Here is a 6,112-nt window from a genome sequence, read left to right as displayed (position 1 = left end):
CTAAGTTAGTAAGTAAGCTGGTGACTTGACACGAGCATTTTCATAAATAAGTAAATAAACAAAGGCAGGGCTGATAAGGAGTGAGCTTAGAAGAGATTGTGAAGAAAGAAAGTAAAAGCAGAATGTAGAGCTCAATTTCAAGAGCAGAGAAATGAAACGGCAGCTTGAGGGGGCTATGAGTTCAAGAAAAGGTGTTTGAAAGATGAAGTCTATTACTGTCAGTTTTTGTGTTGATCAAAATTATATAACATAAAGGGAAAAAAGTAACAATGCTAGGAGAGAGTTCCATTGTCAGGAACTACTTTCCTAAGTGAAAGAGAATGAGACCTATTGCCCAAAAGAGTAGTTTGATCTCGGATGGGAAGAAGGGCAGCTCCTTCTCAGTTAAAGGAAGGAGGGAGAGCCAATGAGCTAGATTTCAGCAAGGTCTGTGCTGCAGAGGGAGCTTTTGCCAGTTATCTTCTGAATGCTTCTCTTTTCACAGTGTTATAGAAAATGAGTTTATGGGATGAATATGAAGATGAGAGAGAATGTGCGGAATTTTGAGAAGAAAGAACACAATAAATTGTCTCTGGTGAGTGCTAGTTTGAGTAGGATAATACAGTAGGATTCCTGGGACAGCACTTAAAACTCAATTACTAGTTACAAATTTACAGTCAATGCAGATTCCTATTACTGCCATAACAAATTAGCACAATTATAGTGATTTAATGTAACACGAATTTATTATTTTCCAATTCTATAGGTCAGAAGACTAAAGTCTGATCAAATTCTAGGTGTCAGCAGGACTGTGCTTCATTCTATAAGCTCTAGGGGAGAATCTGTTTCCTAATTAGTGAATTTGTTGGCAGAATTCAGTTAGCTGCAGCTGTAAGACTGAGTTCCTTGTTTTCTTGCTGGCTGCAATTTGACAACCAGTCCCAACCAGTCCCAGTTTCTACAAGTCGAGCATCTTCAGCTTGCACCTCTTTCCTCCATCTTCAAAACAAGCAAATGGTCAAGTCCAATTTACATCCTTGCATCTCCCTAACCACAACTAGGAGGGTTCTCTGCTTTTATAAACTCACATGACTAGATTGGGCCCACCCAGGTTAGTCAGAAAAATCTCTCCACCTCAAGGTCCCTAACTTTAATTACACCTACAAATTACCTTTGCCATGTCTCACATTCACAGATTCCTACAACTAGGATTGAACGTCTTTGAGGGCCAGTTAATTAGTCTGCCACATCCAGTCAGGATAACTGTGTGTTTTTGCAAGCTGCATTCATCTGCAGCAGTAGAGTCTGCAAAGGTAGAAGTGTATAAAATGATTTACATTCAGATTACGGCTGGGTAGGTGTGTGGCAAGCAGAGTGAGTCCTGGCAGAAAACAGATATGTTCGGAATTTTCTGGAAACCTGTATTATTGAAGGGGCTATTTTAAAATAAGTAGGTACAGAGAAAAAAAAAAACCTCAAAGTATAATGCTATAACTGGTGGCAGTAGAATAATTCTACCTCCAACCTTGGAAAATGAAGAAGAAAAGATTAGCAGAATCTATGTTCCAGTAGAGTTGCAGCGCTTGAGAGAAACAGGGACCTTTGCCCAAGGGGTATAAACAGTTGAGCATGACATCCCAGGAAGTGAATTGGGAGATAAATACCTGACTTCACTCTACTCTCTTTTTATGTTCTGCTGGGATTACCATTGGCTAAGTCCACCCATAAGCTAGCGAGTAGTAGAGGTTAACCTCCCTGTAGAGATTGACCCTCCCTGGCAAAAGGACAGGAAAGAGTAGAGAATGGGTCAACGTGGACTGAAGGTGGGTGCCCAAAGGGGAGATGTGAATATGAGTGGGATTAGGAGGGTGGGGCAAAGGTCAACATGGGTCCTGGTAGGGCTAAGAGATTGTTGGAATAAACTGGAAAGAGAGGCAGTGGCTGTTAGATAATAGGATGCTTGAAGTGACCCTGTGTTTAACATAATCATATTTGTATTACACAATCAGAGTGCCATTTGCCTTTAACAATGGAAAGTAATGTTCCATTCAAAATATATTCTGCATGTTTTTACATGCCAATATAATGTTTCAGAATTAATTTAGATTTTCTGTATATTTATACTCATCAACTATAAGAGAATTATTATTGAATGAACTTTTAAATTTTCAAGTATTACATAAAATCTCACCCAAAATACTTAAAAGCATTATGATTATAAATTTCAAAACACAACAAGTACAGCACTTTCAAACTGTATCTCTTCTGTTGCTCTGTTTCTGTGTTCAGTTCAAATTCCAAGACTCCTGTATCAGCTCATCTCTCCCTCCGGAATGCTTCAGGTCTTGTCTTCCCTAGATTCCATTTCTTATTTCTAATACTTCGACCTTTTGTAGCTCTACAGGTGTATCTAGCAATGTGGTGCTATAATACCCTTCCCTCTCTTGCTATTAATTATTTTTATAATAAATTTACAATTATGCTTTTTTTGCCTGTACTTCTCTTTTATAATATCTTCATGGTATCTTTGTAATATCTCCTTTATAATACCTGTATAACATCTCCAGATTTTCTTTAGCTTAATTTTCTCCTTTAGTCTTTGAAAGCACTCAAAATAGCTTATTCTAAAAACATAAATTCTTTGGTCGATAGTATACGTCTCAAAGGCTCAAGATGATGTGGAATGCAAAGTTAGTTCGGTTTTCCCCTTGAATCTTGGTCTCAGGACTTTGACACATATGCCCACCCTTTGAAAATAAATGCTTTTATATGTGTTTATAGTAAACGTAAATGAACACAATTAGGAAATAATGCTTGCCATTCAATATGTCAACCCCATAATTTAAAGGCTATTTATGAGGAATTTCCTATACCTACAGATTGTCCCATGGTGAATACCTTGGTTTTGGTCCACTGCCTCTAGTGAAGAGGTGGGGCATTTTCTCTGGTGGATCCTTGATGTGAGAAGCTTTAGATAAATTTGGGATGGCTTCAGGGACAGTTGGAAATATGATTAGAAAAGGACACATAATTTGAATACTGTTGCGAGTATGAACACCTACTTCATCATTTTGCTGGAAGATCTGACCTTTTCTTCACGACCTTTCCTGAATCCTCAGCTCAATAACTGTATCATCCCACCACTCCATCCCCTCAAACTCATTTCTATAGTCATTCTCTCTCTCTCCTTTTTTTTTTTTTTTTTTTAGAGACGGAGTCTCACTCTGTCACCAGGCTGGAGTGCAGTGGCACCATCTCGGCTCACTGCAACCTCTGCCTCCCAAGAATTCAAGCAATTCTCCTGCCTCAGCCTCCTGAGTAGCTGGGATTACAGGTGCGTGCCACCGTGCCCAGCTAATTTCTGTATATTAGTAGAGATGGGATTTCACAGTGTTGCCCAGGCTGGTCTCGAACTCCTGAGCTCAGGCACACCGCCCGCCTCAGCCTCCCAAAGTGGTATTCTTTATCTTAACAGGGCTCTTCCATTTGTTATGGAGCCAGAGTTGCGTAAGAAAGTATACTGTGGAAACGTTCTTTAAATTAAGGTGGCATTTAGAATTTATTTTTATATTGACTCTAGCCAAAAGAAATATTCTGATTTTCATCATAATACCGAAAGCTGGAATGCCTTACTCCTTGTTATGTTTTCCTTTGGAAGAACAAGGCTAAATGCATTCACAATTTACTGCTCTCTTAAAGAAAGCAGTAATGAGCTTTCAGAAACAACCTTCAGAGCACACTTAAATATTTAGCAACATTAAAGCACTCTGGTTTTTTCCACTATAATTTAATGTCCCTACTATAAGAATTATCCATATACAAATGTTTAAATGTTGAGTACCTCTACATTAGTCATTGAATAAAGTTCAATTCAATAAATGTCTATGGAATCCTTATTATGTGACAGAGTATTCCAGGTGCCAATTAAAAGGCATATAGTTCATTTAAAAATATTAAAATTCAATAAAGAACATGAAAAATATAATAAGAAAGTCTGTATACTTCCCTTCACCATCACCACTATCACTGCTAGTCTTACTGTCCTAGTTCATTACGGTTCTACTTCCACACCTTGGATTCTCCAATTTGTCAGATCTGACAACTTGGAAATAACATTTTTCCAATCTCTGCTCTGATCACACAATGTTGACAACATCAGTGAATGTCTGTGTCACAATTGATGTCACTCCCGCTTCTCTGAAGTTTTCCCAAATATACATGCATGAATGCATGTCTTTCTTTGTGGTTTCTAATAGTAATGTTACACTTATGTTGCTTTTACCATTAAAAATTAAACTTGCTTCAAACAATTAAGTGTTACCAGGAGGTTGTAACCAGTGAGAATTATGAAGAGGGCAATGGACTTCATAATTTCTCAGGGGGAAAAAAAGGGTGTAAGTAAGCACTGCAATGTAATTAAACATGTCCTCACTGCTGAAGGTGGCACACAGAAGTATCCTTTACACGTGAGACAGGAGTCTAGTGGATTCAATTATCTTCATGGTTCATCACAGGAACCATAACAAAAGAAAAGGAAAGATAGACCTGTCCTTACATCTGTCCTCTGAAGAGCTCTGGACTATATAGAGCATGTGGTAAGAACCCCAGTGCCCCTCACTTTCCCCATAATGTGCTCAGAAAGTCAGCGTGGGAGCTGGGCACGGTGACTCACGCCTGTAATCCCAGCACTTTGGGAAGCCGAGGTGGGCGTATCATGAGGTCAGGAGATCAAGCTCATCCTGGCCAACATGGTGAAACCCCCTCTCTACTAAAATACAAACAATTAGCTGGGTGTGGTGATACATGCCTTTAGTCCCAGGTACTTGGGAGGCTGAGGCAGGGGAATTGCTTGAATGCGGGAGGCAGAGGTTGCAGTGAGCCAAGATCGCCCCACTGAACTCCAGCCTGGTGACAGACCAAGACTTGGTCTCAAAAAAAAAAAAAAAAAAAAGCCAGGATGGGGTAAGGGAAATCATAGAGCGTGTAGCAAGATTGACAAGTGGAGACCTTGGCCTAGTTCCTTCACCCAAATTTGGCTTTGTGAATTAGTTTGTAATAATAATAGTTTTCTTGTGACATTGTAAGGATAACTGAATAAAAAGTCATATGTGAAGTATCTGGAAAAGGTGAGAACTCAGGATATGATAGTTTCGTTTCTTTCTCTTTCTCATTTCCTGAGGGAAGTAACGTTCACTCCATTTCTTGCTCTGTTGAATGGATGGAGCTGTCATTGGCAGGAAAACTAAGGAATGGAAGAAGAGGCAGAAAATCCCTGAGACTGGAAGGGGTAGCTTGAGCTCCTGGCAAAGGCCGCTGGTTAGAGACCTGGGCCTGCCGTGCAAGGTCCTTGCTGAGACACTGAGGAGTGGGTAGTGTGACATCCACATACTATGCTTTAGCAATGTGTGATATCACCTGAGAATTAGCAGTGTGATTGTCACCCTGGGCCTGTGGCAAAGACAGTCTTAGTATCGGTGGTGAGACACTCGTATTAATAAAAACATAAACTGAGTATCAGTGCAGGGAGCCAGAGTTGAAACACAGAGGCGGAGTCCTTACACCGGTGATGAATATTATTTGTGGTACGCTTTCCCCAAAAGACCAGATGTGATGGCACAGTGGTTCCCCAAACCGCTGCAATTGACAAACAGGGTTTCAATCTTTAACCTATTTAATGAGGCTTATAAGAGGATCCAAGGCTATTAGAAGTCATTTAAAAGCCATTTTTGTGACACTTAGCCTTTATTCAGCTTAAAATTTAACTGGGAAAGGATTATAAATTACCTGTTTTGTTTCCAAGTGGATATTTATCAGTTTGTCACGATCACCATTCGTGCACCGTTTATAATAGCAAGCCAGTTCTCAGTGATGGAATTAACTGTCTCCTATCATATGCAAATCAAAGTACTTCCCTTCCTTTATAGATGCTGAAGGGGTCGGATCTTAAAACTGGGCAAAACAGGCTGTAGCACAATAGCAACCTCAATGTCTAGCAAAATATCGACTCTTGAAATAATGTTGCTAAAACCGAAGGAACGGTGAATACCTTTCCTCTGACGAGCAGAGGCTTATGAGTGCTAGAACAGTGCTGTTCTTCATACTCCCCACACACCTCGGTTCCTAACCAACACCA

The sequence above is a fragment of the Piliocolobus tephrosceles genome, chromosome 18 (genome assembly GCF_002776525.5).
Source record: "Piliocolobus tephrosceles isolate RC106 chromosome 18, ASM277652v3, whole genome shotgun sequence".
In the NCBI taxonomy this organism is placed as follows: Eukaryota; Metazoa; Chordata; class Mammalia; order Primates; family Cercopithecidae; genus Piliocolobus; species Piliocolobus tephrosceles.
The sequence above is the reverse complement of the archived record's forward strand: the minus strand, read 5'-3'. Positions refer to the sequence as shown.